Source organism: Triturus cristatus, chromosome 4_1 (assembly GCF_964204655.1).
Source record: "Triturus cristatus chromosome 4_1, aTriCri1.1, whole genome shotgun sequence".
Classification (NCBI taxonomy): Eukaryota; Metazoa; Chordata; class Amphibia; order Caudata; family Salamandridae; genus Triturus; species Triturus cristatus.
The window spans coordinates 225,247,068-225,263,773 of NC_140585.1; the positions used below are offsets into that span (position 1 = coordinate 225,247,068).

Consider the following 16,706-nt stretch of genomic DNA (forward strand, 5'->3'; position numbering starts at 1 on the left):
ACACGCAAATTCACCAGATCAAGACAATAGTTAACCATCATTCTGCTACCAAGAAACTGGTGCAGATCGGAACTTCCGAATCCCCTCTACTTCCACGGACGGGGTGATTTCGCAGTCACACGCGCACACTCACATCACACGCTGGTGGGGCCCATAACACCAACATTCATCCTACCACTCTATCCGTGCCATGTATAAGGGGAAACACTTTGATACCTAACCAATCTGCATGTACCCTGAGGTCAATGGCATCAACTAGTTGCTATAGATTTGGTGAAACATCTTATTACTCTAAATATTCAATAAACAAGACAATAAAATAACCACCCGACACAGTAATTCAAACAGAATATAGTTTATCTAAAATTGTAAGAAAAGCCAATTAAATGCAAGATCATTTCTTTCATATTTTCCTATTCTGGCTAAAAGTCGTTTTCTAAGTCAGAACCGGTCCTCAGCAAAATAGTTAAAGTTTCTAGCCGTCATGTAGAGTCACCGTCCTCTCCGTCAGCATCGGGACCTCTGATCATTGGTTCGGGAAGAAGTGGCACTCGACCTCTCTAGTCTACTAATATTTATACCAAATTTACATTCCAAATGTTGCAATCATATCTTACAAAACACTCGAATGGCGGAAATTATGTCGTCTTGGTACATTGGGATACAACGATAGATTTTCTCACGTATTGATAGTCTCAAATAATGAATAGAAATTAGGAGTCCATAACTAATTTGTTACTTCTACGGATGTCTCTCTAGGATAAAAATGTATCTCATTCATGGGACCATTATAAGTTCATCAGGTCGGTATTTGGATTGGCAACAATCTTCACGTTCAGGGGCATCTGGCATCTCTCCCAGATTTGTCGTCATGATCATGGCTTTTCAGTTCAATGGGAGGACAAGGTCTCAGTCAGCGCAAAGCCTCCTTTCAAATTTTCCATCTACTCGAATGCAGGCTGCGGGTGGTAGCCATTTTAGAGCAGGCCACAATGGTCAACTTAAGTAAAGGAAACACAAAACATAATTACTGCATGGAAATGATTATACAGTGTTATTCCCCTGCTAATACCCTTATGTGTATGTATTTATCTAGCCATTTGCGACATCAAAAGCCATTAATGCATATTAATTATAAGCACAAAACACAATAACATCACATAAGCAACATTTATTCTGTCAATTTGTTCACCAACTTAGTTAACTTATTATTGTAGCCATGCAATAGCATTCCCACGTGTAATTCTTCTGTTAATAAGGTTGGTTAGACAAGACTCGACAAATCTTTAGCAATTATTAATTAATCAGTAGTACTTTTAATAATGACATACAGAAATGAAACAGATATTTGGTTTTAAAGTAAAAAAAACCCTGCTCCGTCACCTGTTCCGTGTGTCCCCAAGGCATGCTAGAGGGAGCCGGAAGAGCACTGGTAATTTGCACCCTAACCACTTTGAAGGGCCTTGTTCTGCTGCAGGGTCGATATTGGACTGGGAAACATTCAGCAGGATCAACGGAGGTGTTTTTTCCGTGGCCGGTGTCTCCTCTTTGGCATCAGAGTGGCAGGTTGGAGGTGGCGTCGCACTTCGCTCTCCTTCGCTTCCATAGGACGTACCGGAGAGCTTCGAACGTGAAGGGGAAGAGCCAGGGAACTGCCCTAGGACAGTGCCCGGCTCCTGACTTGGAGCAGAATCTATACGTAGGACATTGTGATTTCTTGGGTCAGATGACATACAGCTTTGACTCCCCATGTGGGTGCATGAGGCACACTCATTACAGAACTCAAGAATCATGTCCAAAGCCCAAGCATCAAAGTCACAACTCATGCAGGTCCGTGACCCACATCTGCTTCCTGCATTCGCAGCATGGCTTGAAACCGGTGGTTTTCGGTGGGTACATTCACTAGCACGTTGTGCAGAAGTTTGGAAATCATCAGAAAACGAACAAATTCAGGAGCAGAGCTCGGGATCAGAATGGGCACAAAGAAAGGAACTAGTGCTTTTATGGCTCCACTTCATCACTTGCAGGTGTGTGATGACACCTAGTGGCGCACGGGAGAACTGCTACGAACATATCTCCACATCAGGTGCCTGAAGACTATTCTAAAATAAGGAATCTGCAGTTACAAATATCCATCAGAATGTAGGCGGCTCTCCTCTTAACAAGTGTTAAAAACTAGTAGATTATTGAAAAATTGTGACATTTAAACCTTTGCACACCTGCACGCATAATATAGATCTTACAGCTCAGCCAACCCTTCTAGGGGCGATCGATCATAGGGTGCGATCAGCAGGAGCATGTTAAGCACAGAATAGGAACATGCATGTCACCACATAGGTCACCTCCTGTGACTCTCTCCCAGTCTGAACATCTGACTAAAATGCGAAGCAGCACAGTATAAGAGAGGGAGAACGCAGCATCATAGGGTAAGTGTAGGGCAATGGGTGATCCAGAAGCTAACCTACTGCCAGAGGGGGCCACTGCAAAATCACAACAAGCACTGGCAAAGCCAATATGCCTGCCATGGACAGCCCTTCTGCTTGGTCAACGCTTGCTTTGTTATGGTTTTTGAAAAACTATCGTTTAGTGAGCTACTGGGCCCTCGACAATATAAAAAAAAAACTATTGGCTTAAAGCAAAAGCAGACTTTGGGTTTCACAAAGCACATATTGCGAAGTCCCTCGCACTGAAATAAATCTTGTTTGGATGTGCTCTTTGTAAAAAAAAAAAAAAACAGAATGCGGTCACTCAGTGAGGTTAGCCAATGGCTGAAGTGGGCTTTCTCACTGACCCATGTTGCATGCTGTGGTGGACAGAGGAGAAAGGCAAATAAAGCAACAGACCAACGTGTGAAGAGGCTGGCTGAGAGCCCTAAAAATGGGATGATTGAAAACAGCCATGATTTTAATGGACACAAAAGTGCCATGCACTCCAAGGGACTATGCGATGTATCCTCAGCTGACAAGTCACGCACCATGAAATAATAGGGGAAGGAAGGGGCGAGGCCAGATGAGAGATCAAGGGGAGCTCAACATCGTGGTGCCTCTTACTTCATGGGCTAGGAGCTCCTGGGGGCAGAGAAAAGTCCCGCCGACCTGAAGCCGGGCTGTAGAAACTCCTGCACCACGTTGGATACCAGAATGAGCCGCTCTGGTCAAGTCTATGGCGGTGGGGTTGACGGGGCAGCAGCGCCCGCTCTTCTTCAAAGTCTCCAAGATGGCGGCCACCGCATTGGTGGATGGGAATGAATTAGCATCAAAGTCTTAAGCAGTGGGAGATCCCCGGAAGTTTCTCACTTAATAAAGTGTCCGAGACTGTGACTGAGTCACCAGAAGCAGCTAAGCCGAGGCCTTTGCCGGCAAAGTAGCACCCCCTGCCGTTCGACAGGCCGCATTACACAGTCTGAGCGATTGGCTGTCGGAGGCACAGCAAGTACAGTGGTCATCGCCATCGGATCAGTTTGGCAGTCCAGCACTTTGAACTCCGCAGAGCTGCAAGTCGGTGAGAAGTCCATGGGGTTCCTTTATAACCACTGGGGCTCACATTACTTTACAGTGATCTGGGGTTCTGCCATGGCTAAAATGCAACAAAAATGGGGCTTACAGTAGGTCTCTTTTCAGCTGTGAGCAGGCGGAAGCATCTGTAAAGGTCTTCTGTTGTATATTATTGTTACTCATGTTTACCACAATAGCTTTGTACTTTCTTTATTTCCATTCCTATGTTTCACATTCCATGTTGTGAAGCCTCTGGCGTGGGCACTCACAAACATGTTTATGTTTGAGAGTGTCACGCTGTGTCACGCTGCTGTGCTGGAGAAATAAATCTACTTCCTTGTACTTACCTTTCTCGTCGACCCCATCCTTGAATTACCCGCATATTTACATCTTTACACATACATAAACAGGCCCATGAGTGGAGGCTCAGGAAGACCTCTTGAAAGGCACTGATGGCAATTCTGATCTCTTGTAGGCTCCTTTGCCCTTATAAAGAAGACTCTTGGTAGACACTGACCAGAGACTCCAGTTGCCTTAACTTACAGCTTGCATTTTTCTTGTATTTAAATCATTGTTTACCTCCGTTTTATCTACTGTACTTTTGTTTTTAGATCCCTTGCCCATGGGTAATGCACTCTGCTGGGTCTGGCTTGCGCTGCATGAGCTACAGTTGGACTTCCTGCCACGGCAGCGTTGTAGCGGGAGCTCAGTGTTGAAGAATCCAGTCGAACTCCCCAACTGCTGTTGGAGCAGATACCCCCGACCCACTGTGCGTCAGCCCTGAGCAGGGTCAGGATGGTGAGAGACAGGAGTTGGGCCATGTCCCGTAGGGGTCTCCTTCCAGGCAGCGAGTGATGCCCTGAGGGAGGGCAGCACCTCTGGAATGAGGAGACCGTAAAGTTGACAGCACAAGGGAAAGAACAGAGGCGCTGCTTCTGTCATTTTAATTTATAACACACCCCAATCACCCGGGAGGGGTGTCCACGCAGCAACAGGTCACCGTCAAGTGGAGGCAGCTAAGTTAGAACAAGGCTGTCTTAAGTGCTTTATTGACTAGAAAGTGGTCAGTGCATCCACGAATGTGAAGCAGCAGCTTGTTCCAGTAGAGAGGGACTAGGTAAGAAGGTGACCTGCCCCCAGGTCTGGCTTTTCTGATCAGTGGATCAGTGAGCAAAGCTTTGTCGCTGGATCTTAGGAGCCTGGAACGGCGACAATGAACAAGCTTCAAAGATCGGTAGTTGGGACCTTTCCCTATCAGAACATTGGGAGTTCGGCAGCAGATTTTTAAAACAATTCTCTTCCACCTTCTGGCAGTGCTGTAGAAGTGTATTCCAGCCCCACGGCAGGAGTCTTCCCTGCTGCACTCTGGGTGGAGAGTGGACCTGGTGTTGGGGTGCACCGCAAGTGTGCTGACCGGGGCCTGGAGCGAGAGGAGACTTCAGGGCGACGTCTGGGCTCAGACATGGCCCTTATTGTATTCATGGGTTTTATAAACCTCATAGCTACCCAAGAGGGGCCTCCCAGTGCTGAGTTAGCAACAAATAAGGCTGAATGAATAGTTGAAGAGATGGGTTTTAAGCAGCTTCCTACATTTGAGTTCAGACTCCCTCATCAGTTATTCCCGAGGACTGCCTGCCAAACAGTAGATCAACTCATCTGAATGTGATAGGTCTGACTTCGGCAATCCAGAAGACAGCGATAACCACTCCCCAAAAGCATCCTTGGGGATGGGAGTGTCCGACAGTGCTCCAAGGGGGCTGTATGTAGCCCATTTAAAGTTTGTGATCTCCTCTGCAGTCACAGTCTGTAAGACACCGCCCCACTGCTAGTCCAGATGTGAACACTGCATATTGAATAGTGCATGGTACGACTTTCAGAACTGAAGCCAGACTGGGATAGATCACCGGCAGACTCGCTCATCTATATGAAGGGTCAAGGATATAGCGGCGAAGGTATAAAAACCAATGAAATGAGACCGCTCCACTGGAGCACTGTTCTAGTCAGCTGCAGATACAGAGCAGGCAATTGCCATAGCAACGCTAGAGGCAAAAACCAAACCACTGATGAATGCAAGGACCTTGAAAAACCCCTCTCGTGGGATAGTAACCAAAATGTAATCTGAAGGAAGAAACTAGGGGAGAGGACCGTGATCTGCCTCAGAGAATTATTCTACGCCGTTTAGAAAGAGGGCGTCTTTCCAGTGTAGAGGGAACAGAGTTGAAAAAACAGAAATGCAACTTCAGCTGACAGACCATGTAATAGTGATTAAGTTGTCCTCCTACACACCCACAAAGACTCTTCCACATGGTAAGAGGGAGCCGGTCCCTTACTACACCACTGTGCCAGAAAGGTGGCCATACTTCACTGCCTCACAGTTGCCCCCGATGAAGCACATCCAGGCATAGCCGGTTTGGTGGTCGTGGTGGCCTGCCGGTCAAGCTACAAGACCAGGCCAGGATGGTGCACTCAAGAAGGAAGCCTCAAGCCACGGCAGCAGGACAACTGGAGGTAAACATGCTCCAGGCGGTCTGACCCATGCCTCAAAAGGCCACAGTGAGAGATGGAAGCTGGCTGACTATCTTGACGCAACAGGTGAGTTTACAGAAGGAAATTGCGAGCCCCATATGCTTAGTTTTTAACTTATCCTTTGTGGAAAATTAGGTGACGGTCAACGAGGGGGGTTTAAGTGAGGTGAATATTTCTACTTCGCAAAACTCTGAGCGGCTTATTTACAAGCCCCTTGCGCCGCCAGTGCTTTACTTTTAATATAGAAAAAAGTGGTGTACCGGCGGCACATGGGGAGTGTAAATAAGCCCCAGAGTGTCTCCAACCGAAAAATACATGAGGGGGAGGGGGGTGAGCAATCCACAGGATGGGCGCTAGATGGTTGTTATGGCAACTAGTAAGTTTTGTTTATTTCCTTTATTCACTGTGGGAATTCTCTGAAAATTCTATTGTGTTAGCCATGTTGGCACATAGCGTGGGCAGTGAACGTTTAACCCGTTGCTTCAAAGAGGCACCAGTGAGTAACAAGCATTTGCAATGCAATAAGTCTCGCAGTAACGAGAGTTTCAGCTATTGGCATGGTAACTAACAATGCCTTTTATTTATGTTTTTAAAACAAAAACAAAAATAAAAGGCATTATTCGCAATGTCAATAGCTCAAACTCGCGTAAATGGCAGACCTATTGCATTGCAAATGCTTGTTTTTGTATTGGAAGGGATTGTTTTCTGCACAAAAATCATGCTTACCACAACACAATTTCCCGTGCAGTGTCTGTGCTGGCACATGGCAGTTAAAAGTGCATCAGTGCAGGGAGAGAGCAGAACAGCTACACATCTTAGTAGATGCAGGGCTGTTCTGCTCTCAGGTTCTCACAACACAGCGCAGTGACTTTACTGCTGTGCTGCGTTGCGGGATATCTTTGGTAAAACTGGGACCAACTTTATAGGAGGGAGACAAAGTAAAAGCAAGATGGGCAGAAAGAAACAAAGATGAGGAGAAAGGCGGAGGATGAAGGAGAGCGAGTGGCATAAGGAGCAAGAGCAAAAGAAAGATTGTGGACAAAAAATAGATAACAAAAAGTGTGATGGACGTAGAAAGAAAAGAGCAAAGAGAAAAATTGAGGCAGAAAGGAAGAGTATCCAGTGCAAGAGAGACAGAAGCAGAAAGAAGGAGGAAAATAGCGAGAGAGGGAAAGAGGAAGGACGAGGCAGATGTGATATGGAAGAAGAGAAAGTGAGAGAATAGTTACGTGGCGGAGTTTGCCCTAGTTTCGTTCGTGTTGTGGCTTTGACCCATGCTAGACCCCCGTCTTGGCACTGGCTCGGGGTTACCCGACATCTCTGGCTTGTCCACCTCCGTTACCATAACTAAACTTATGTTTATGCCACATATGCAGCAGCGCCTCGGGGGGGGGGGGGGGGGGGGAACGACGCTCCAACCGACATGCTAAGCACAGCTCCTTGGCTGCTTTTTCATGTGAACACCTCCATGGGATATACTTTAGTACCTTGGTGTGTTAAAATTTCTCACCACAAGAGAGCGCCAGAGACCACTACTGAATACAAACATTTTAGGAAGGCGAACAAGACCTGGGCTGGGAGAGCGTGTTTAAATAATTCTGGAGGAATGCAGAGGTTAAAGTAACATCTGATATTGGATTCTATGTGAGCCACCATAACGGACTTATGTGAGCCTGTTTTTTCGGTATACTGTGCCTGGTCAGTGACTGGATGCACTGCAGTCATACGTTCAGGGATAAAACCGCTGGAGGGGGACACCATAAATATTACCACAGTGCACGGCAAACTGAATAAACTCTCATATTTACTTAACAGACACTGCTATTAGCAGCTGAAGGGGAATCAGTCTACGGGTTCTGCAAAAGGGAAAAAGGCAAACTGCAGTTTATAGATAGACGACGACAAAAAAAAAAAAAAAAAAAAAAAAAAGGAGGCTGAACCCATCGAGCTGTGTCACTGTAAACAAACTACCTCCGTCCGCACTCTTCTTTTAAAACAAGCAAAATAAACATATGGATTGGAAGCGCCCCGCTGGCGCAGTGGCATGTCTCGCTGTTGCGGTTTGATTAGCTAGTAAAGCTGATATTTTGACACACGTAAAAGAAAAACACACTACTGGCACTGCAAATGTGTTTGCTGACCCGGGAATGGTGCTCTTTTTCGAAACACATTCTCGTGCTTGTGGCGCGCCCCTGCGCGCTCCCGCAAGGTGTATGCCGCCACAAGCACGAGTATGTGCTTCAAAAAAAGAGCTGAACAGCTAAAGGTCTCCTATGCAGTGCATGCGCACTGCGTAGGCGAGACCTAAAAACAGAAGGCGCAGTCACAGCAGCCACGCAGATTATAGCTAACCTGTTTCTGCTTCAGTGTAAAGGGGCTAAACTGCTCCCGCTAAATGGCACAATGTGGACCATCTGGTCTAAGGCTCCAGATCTAATTTTCTTTCAGCAAAGGCTTCTTACTGATTAGTGCAGGATGAAACCTAAAAATGTATCCAGTCCAGCTGTAGGCCTTTAAAAATGAAGTAGGTAGGGTGACGCCATTTGCCGGACAGGACCTGTGCACGACTTTGGGAAGGAAGAACAGTAGAACTGGCCTAGCTCAAGTGGAGGCACAGAGTAAACCTTTCACACGCCACATCCAAGCCCAACTCAGTACAGCATGGTTTTCTGATACATCTGCTCTCAAGTAGAAAGTCTAAATCCTTGTGCCTAATCCCGGTGACATCAATTGATCTTCAGTTCCAGTCTTAAATCGCTGATCTCACAACACAACTGGGTTCAGGCAGCGAGCAAATCTGGGACAGGTATGGAGAAAACGTCATCCCTGAGATCAAGACTATTTTCATCAATCATGTCAAGCTTATAAAGAATAGAGTATTTGTTAATGGCTGGAGGAAGTGGGAGACGTACCTACCTGCATCTGTTTAGGATCACACAGGCATAGGCAATAAGTGGCAGGGTAAAGTTAGACTCAATCGAACCGTAATGACAGACCTCGCCCATAGACTCAGGATCACTGAAGCTGTGGAGTTCTTTAGTACCACTCAAGTAGGCCTGTGGACCCATCTCAGGCAGTGAGCTAGGACATGTCTAAGGCAATCATAACAGTTGTGTGTATAGCCCTTGAATTCAGGGTAAAAAGGAAGACCGGTCTGATGAAAAATCTAACAAAATACCTTAGAGAGTTAAAAATAGTACTTCGGCAAACAAAGTGGTCCAATCAGGTCAGCTGAATGCCCTCCAAACAAAGACTAAGGCAGACAGACTTTTGCAGCTTTGTCCAAGTGCCAGGAAGGCCGAATGATTCATCTAGCGAGTGCTCTCGCCTGCAGCACGTTGGCATGTGATGAAGGGCAACAAATAGCCCACTTCTGGAGTTCCACCAAAATGTATGTTCTAGAGGGTCTACAATGCCCACAGGAAGTGGTGCTATCTGCATTACTGGCGAAGAATTGGGAAGGATCAGTGCTGGGTAAGTGAGAAGTGCAATTGAAACACTAGCCAGAAGATTGCACCGGTCCTCCTGCAATAATGCCAGGTTGCATGTGCACTATGGGCACCAATCTGCGCCCCACCTGGAAACACCTCAGTTCTTCCACTCCGGAGGGGGGCTTCAATTAATCCATGCAGGTAGTGCACAAGTCATGTTTTGTGTTCCTGCCCATCATCCTTCTGGGTCTGAGGCCTTTTGGGTTTATAACTTCCTATTATGTTCCTTACTGTTGTGTGACAATGTATTCGGACTGTGGGCTTTTTATTTGCACAACGCTTATACTCTAGTGGCAAAATGAGGCTATAAATGCTGCATGGAGAAATAGTGAATAGATTTTCTGTCGCCTCATCGCGTGACTGTTTTCACACAATGCTTTTCAGCAGAGAAGCAGCAATCTCAAGGCTTTCAGGGAGAAGGGGCATTTCAGCTCAAAGGACACTTGAATTTCCATCAAGGCTGTTAATCATTTTTAGCCAGGGTCAAAGGAATTTAATGTGCTAGGGTGTCTGTGCTCATAATATTCACTCTGGTGATTTGCAATAGCTTGAATCATTTTGATACCTCCAATAGCTTTGCATATGACATGCATTAGACTGGCCTCAAATAAAGCCTTCGATAACGAGGCTGGATGAATTCTTGTGACAGTGACATTATAAACAAACCCTCTCCATGTCATTTCAGTACAGACACATAAGGTCCCCCACAACAGCAGCATGTGTAGCATTGCTCGCAGTAAAGGCCTCAGGCAGAATCAGAGGTCGCCTCGTGTGAGGCACTGTCATAGGGCCAAGGGTGAGAGGCTGGAGAAACGGGAGAGATCAAATAAGGGTGAGAGGCTGGAGAAACGGGAGAGATCAAAAAAGAAACTCTTTATAGTAGCTCTCGTCTGGGTGGCGGGTGGTGGCTGGCCTTCCTCCTCCTCCGGGGTCTTTTTGTAGAATGGGATTGTTAGGGCGACAGGCACACTGCATTTTGGGGTGGTTTTACAGTTTGCAGGGGTGCAGGGGTGGGGGGGGGGGGGGGGAGTTGTAACGGGTTTTGGTGGGGGCGTTTGTTTGGGGGTGTTTTTTTTTTTTCTCTCAAGGCGGCATATTTGTTCTTTCTTTGTTTCCGTTGTCCTGCTTTCTGTGGGGAGACTCCTGCTACTTTTGTGGGGATGGGGGGTAGTGGGTTGAGGTTGCTAACTTGGAACGTCAATGGATTGGGGGAATCGTATCAAACGGGGTGTTGTACTACAATATTTGCGTCGTCTGGCGCCTGATGTTGTACTCCTGCAGGAAACGCATTTGGTTGGCAATGTGTGTCATGCTATGAATAGGTGGGGATACCGACTGGTTGCACACTCCGGGTTCACCACCGGTTCCAGGGGGGTCGGTATTCTTGTTCGGTCTTCCCTCCCACTAGAGATTGACAACGTCATCCTTGACGACAGAGGGCGTTATGCCGCCCTAACTGGGAGGTGGGAGGGTAGGACCCTTTCTTTAGTCACGATATATGTCCCCCCGGGCCTCCACTTTCTCTGATGTTGGTCGGATGTTGCTGGAACTCCCAGATAGTCTTCTCTTCATGGGTGGTGACTTTAATTCTGGGCTATCTGGCGACCTGGATCGTCATCCCCCCCAGGGCCCTTCCCGTTTCCCAATCATGGCTTGGTGGGTTCTTGGACACTTTTGGGCTGGTGGATTGTTGGAGGTTGATGCACCCGACGCAGTGTCAGTACACCTTCCACTCCGGGGCGCATGGGAGTCTCTCCAGGCTTGATTACTTCCTTATGCCCGCGGCCCAGGCCACCCACATTGGTGAGGTTCGACACTTGGCCCGGGGCATCTCAGATCACTCCCCTGTGTGGCTGCATTTCGATACGGGGACGCAGGCCGCGGGGCGGATCGCCCCCATTAACCCTTGGCATCTCCGTAGCCCTAAGACTCGCGATAGCCTCCTGAAGTCGCTCGACCACTACTTCTTGGAGAACGAGGGGTCTGTCTTGTCCTCAGTGTCCTTGTGGGAAGCCTTTAAAACGGTCATACGGGGCCAGGCCCTCTCTTTAATAGCTGAGACCAAGAAAGCTAGGAACGGGGAGGTCGCGGGGCTTGAGGCTGAAATACTGGAGTTGGAGGCTGAGCTAGACTCGGGTGTTACTCATGAGGGGCTTCATGCCCTTAGCTTGAAACAGTTTGAATACAAATCCCTTGTCACTGATGCCGCCAAGACACTGTACAGGGAACAGCAAGGTAGACTGTATGATGTCGGGGATAAGGCGGGTAAACTGATTGCTTGGCTTGATAAGGAGAGAGTGAATCGCGTGGTCCCTGTGCTTCAGAACCCCGATGGGGTGCGTGTGACTGACCGTGGCGAGATTGGGGAGTGTTTTGCTGACTATTTGTGTGATCTACTCCCCGGTGTCCGACAGATGTGGCTGACTCTTGTTCCCTGTTGAGGGATATTGCGCTGCCTTGCCTGTCTGAAGAGGATCGAGAATGCATGGATGCGTCGTTGTCAGCCGACGAGATCGCGGCCGCGATTCGTTCCCTTCGTACTGGTAAGGCTATGGGCCCCAATGGCTTGCCCATTGAATTGTACAAATTATGCCCTGATAAAGTGGCGCCGTTTCTCCGTGATATGTTTTTGGAGTCGCGTGAGCTCGGTTCCCTCCCTAGTGACCAACGTCTGGCTACCATAGTTGTGATTCCTAAGGAGGGCAAGCCTCGTGATCGTTGTGCCTCATACAGGCCCATTTCCCTATTAAACGCTGAACCGAAGATTCTTGCCAAGGTCCTCGCTAATCGCTTACTCGCTGTTATCTGGGACTTGATTGATCCGGATCAGTCCGGTTTCATTCCCCACCGGAACACTGCTCTCAACCTGCGGCGTTTGCATGGCGTTCGCCAGGGCAGAGTTTCTTTCCGAGCCGGCCATCTTGGCTTCGTTGGACGCCACGATGGCCTTTGACACGATCGAATGGCCATACCTCTGGGCCGCACTGACCAAGTTCAGTTTCGGGGCGGGATTTATCAGTTGGGTGAGACTTTTATATACGGATCCACTAGCTCAGGTTGTTGTCAATGGGAGGGTGTCCCAGCCCTTTGCTCTCGGGAGGGGCACTAGGCAGGGGTGTCCGTTGTCCCCCCTGCTCTTTGCTCTTGCTTTAGAACCGCTTGCAGCCTGGCTCCGATGGGAACCGTCGATAAGGGGTATTCAGTGGGCCCCTGGCTTTGAGGACCGAGTCTCGTTGTACGCAGACGATATGCTCTTGTACCTCACCTCCCCGCGTGAATCCCTTAATGTCCTTTTTGATGTCCTCACTTCTTTCGGGAAAAACTCCGGGTTGACTATTAATTGGTCCAAATCTTGTGTGTATGTCATTTCCGGTGGCCTTCCCCCCCTGCCGAATAGGTTTCCCATCCAAATTTCGCAATCCGGTTTCAAGTACTTGGGGGTCTATGTATCGTTGGACCCGGCGGTCCACCATGAGCATAATCTCCTTCCTCCTCTTCGGCGCTTGAAGTTGGATGTGGCCCGCTGGCGTAGGTTGCCGTTGTCGCCACTCGGTCGAGCGGCACTTTTTAAAATGATGTCCCTGCCCCGATTTCTCTACGCACTCCAGAACTCCTTTGACATTATTCCGGCGGCTTATTTCCGGGAGGTAGAGGGTTTGCAGAGGAGACTTATTTGGGATGGTCGCGCTCGTATAGCTCTCGCAAAACTGACTCTCCCAAAACTGACTCTCCCCTGGTACGACGGGGGCATCACGCTCCCGGATATCAGGAGGTATTATTGGGCCTCCCAGCTGTCCGCTATCAACCATGCTACTTACGCACCGGGTCCGAATCCGGCTTTCGAGATGGATAAAAATCAGTTGCCTGGTGGCGACTTCAACAGAGCACTCTATTCTCGGGCGGCTGGGAGGAACCTAACGGGACCCACTAAGATTGCAGTACGTGTGTGGAGGGCTGCTAATGTTGCCATGGGTTGGAATGAGCGCCTGACACGAGCGACCCCCTTGTTTGCGTCGGACGGATTGGGATGCCTCTGGACAACGAAAGGCTTTGAGAACTGGGATATGATTGGCATTAGCAGAGTGGGTGACCTCTGGGTGAAAGGTGCGGCCAAATCCTTTGCGGTGCTTCAGAGAGAGTATGAGTTGAGTGAGAGGGAGTTCTTCAGGTACGTACAGGTTCGCCACGCTCTGCTGTCGGCCTTTGGGGCAGGTACCACGATCCCCGCAGCTTCCCCACTCGAGGACCGTATACTTGATGGTCATCTGCCCGATAGTACGATTTCCTTAATTTATAAGAAGTTAATTAATAATCGGGCAGACCTCCTTGTGCATCTTCGGGAGGCAGGGACCGGAGACGGGTTGGAGTTGGACGACGAGGACTGGCAGTCTGCACTGTCCTCCCCGAAGGAGGTCGCCATTCTGGCCCGTCTCCGTCTTGTCCAGCTAAAAATTCTTCACCATGTGTATTTGACGGGTCCTCGGTTGGTTGTGATGGGTTTTTCTTTGGATGGGCTGTGTAAGCGCGGCTGTGGATTGAGTGCCACCTTCCTTCATATCCTTTGGGAGTGTCGCGAGGTCGCGGCTTATTGGCGCCGTGTGCATGCGGTGATGGAGGATGTCACTGGGGTCGCTCTGTTGCCTGAGGCTCGTCGATGTCTGCTGAATGTATGGGAGCCTAATGATTACAACGTTGCCCAGGCCCGGTGGGCGGCACTTGGGAACATGATTGCGAAGAGGGATATCGCGCAGCTTTGGGGTTCCCGACGGCCTCCCACCGTGTCAGTGTGGAAGGAGAACATGGATTGGTGCATGTTCAGAGAGAAGATGGTATATCTGGTTCGGGGCAAGCCTGGGGCGTGGGGTAAAATTTGGGGTCAATGGAACACCTACCGAGGTAACATTTGTACGCCCCCTTTTGAAGATACTTCTGACATTCCTCTGTCCCCCTGATCCTGGGGTTCCCGGAATACTGTACTTGTTATGTGGATGGTTCTGACTTCCCCGCTGCCTCCCCTCCCCCCCGGGTTGACTTTATTGACCTCCTGATTCTTTATCTGGTATGGTGGGGTCCCCCCGTCGGCGCTCGGCACCATTTAGATTGTTTCTCGCCTTGAGTTTTGTTTTTTGTTTGTTTTTTTAGTTCTCTTCAAAATTTAAAAACGTCTGTATCCTGTCTAAATTTTGAGTTGCCGAGAATAATTCTATATTCCTGCTGTGCCTTTGGAGATCAGTTGCTGCTCTGCAACGCTATGTAATTGACTGGCACAAACTAGCGGCCGGCCCTGGTGGTTGTAGGCCCATGTCTGTAATTTTGACTCTCTGCACAATAAAGTTTTTCAAAAAAAAAAAACCTCTTGCAGCGAGGAACAAGTCAAGGATAACCGCAATGTTGCAGTCTGTTGACATGCAAGGCAGACAACCCAGAACGCATTAAGAACTGAGAACAGTGGCCTCAACCGCCCCTCTAAAAAGGCCCACATTATTGGAAATGAAGTCATTTTTCACTGCTACTTGAGCAGAAACAGTAGTTTCATGGTAAAGTTTTGGCATAAACATTTAAAGCCAAAACTGAAAGCTTCAGCTGGTGCCCAAAGATCCTTCTTTGAGTGACCTTTGCTGACTTTAGCATCATTCCCCAAGGTGAACCGCTCGGCATAACCAACTTCCAATCCACGGTGGCCAGCCTGAAAACATCGCTAGCATCCAGCATTCCACAAACATTGATTGGTGCTTGGATTTTTGTTTAAAAATATTAACGTTCAAGTTAAATTCCGCTTGCTCCATTTTAATTATTTGTGCGTCTTACTATTCACCAAATGAACAAGCTACTTGCCTTTGGTAACAATATATCTGTGAGAAACTTTAGTTAGTTATAGATTCCTTACCTTACAATTACTCCCAGGCGTCAAAAGATGGCGTTGGTTGACTCCGCATTCGTCGTGGTCGCTGGTATGTCGCAGTAGCTACTTAGGCACCACCCTAGCGCATGGACATCTGTTCTGGAAATGGCTTCACACGCCAGAAGTGCATAGGCATGCAAGATACTGACAACTGGTGCACAAAACTAGGGCCCTGAAAGGAATTCCTGAACTCTAGAAATCAGTTCGCAGAAGGGGGAGGATGGGGGGGTGGGGGCGGTAAGGAATCTATAACTAATCTAGGTCTGACAGACGCAACTTGTTCATCTGAAAGTGACAATTCGATATAAATTCCTTACCTTAGAATATATACACCAGCAATACCAACCCCGGAGGTGGGTCTGCGAACCAAGTTCACACCAGAAAGTCATGGAGAACAGAACGGCCAAAGAAGCAGTCTCTCTGGGACTTGAGTGTTCAGGCAGAGTGTTTTGTGAACGAGTGCAGTGATGCCCATGTAGCTGCATGACAGATGTCATGAGGGGGAGGGGGGGGGGAAAAGGAGAACGCCACGTCCCAAAGCAGTGGTAGCTGCCGTTGCCCTGGTGGAATGGGCGCGTAACCCCACTGGAGGCTCATTCGCGAAGGAATAACAAGCTTCGATGCACAAAACAACCCATCTAGAAATGGTCCGTTTGTGCACGGCCTGACCTTTTTTGGCGCCCTAGTAGCCAACAAAAAGCTGGTCATCCACCCAGAATGGTTTTGTGCGATCCAAATAAAATGAAGGTGCACGTTTTGGATCCGGATGGTGGAGCCTCTTCTTCGGAAGGATGCGGAAAGAAGGTGGGCAAAGTAATGGTCTGTCCAATGTGGAAAGAAGTAACCACTTTGGGAAGGAAGGACTAGTTCAGAGGACAACCTTGTCTGGGTGAACAGCCAGAAAAGGAGGTTTAGAAGAAAGATCCTTGAGCTCACTCACCCTGCGCGCAGAGGTGATGGCCACCAGAAAGGCAGTTTTTAAAGTCAGAAGTCTGAGAGGACAGTTCTGCAGCGGCTCAAAGGGAGCGCACATAGGATACGCAAGAACTAAGTTCAAGTCCCACAGGCTGAAATGGCCGAGAGGTAGCCCTTAAGAGTGCTCAGAGCAAAGCCCTGCTGGACCAAAGAAAGGAGGAACAAAAGAAGCTCAGAAAGAGGGGCAGAAATGGGATCCACAGCATTTTCTGCACACCATGCCACAAATTTGTTCCATCTGCAGGCGTATACCGTCTTAGAGGAGGGACGCCTGGCTGCCAAGATATCAGACTTCGGGAGGAAGGTCGAAAGCAGTCA

The 16,706-nt window shown here is 48.4% G+C and overlaps 1 long non-coding RNA gene across 1 annotated transcript; it reads right to left on the reverse strand.

Moving 5' to 3' along the window:
• Window positions 1–342: 342 nt before the first annotated feature.
• On the reverse strand, window positions 343–3,236 carry LOC146854141 (uncharacterized). Its single transcript, XR_014980738.1, has 2 exons — window positions 1,384–3,236; window positions 343–1,000 (listed from the first exon to the last, which is right to left on the reverse strand). It is a non-coding gene; the product is annotated as an uncharacterized LOC146854141 (long non-coding RNA).
• Between the last annotated feature and the right edge of the window lie 13,470 nt (window positions 3,237–16,706).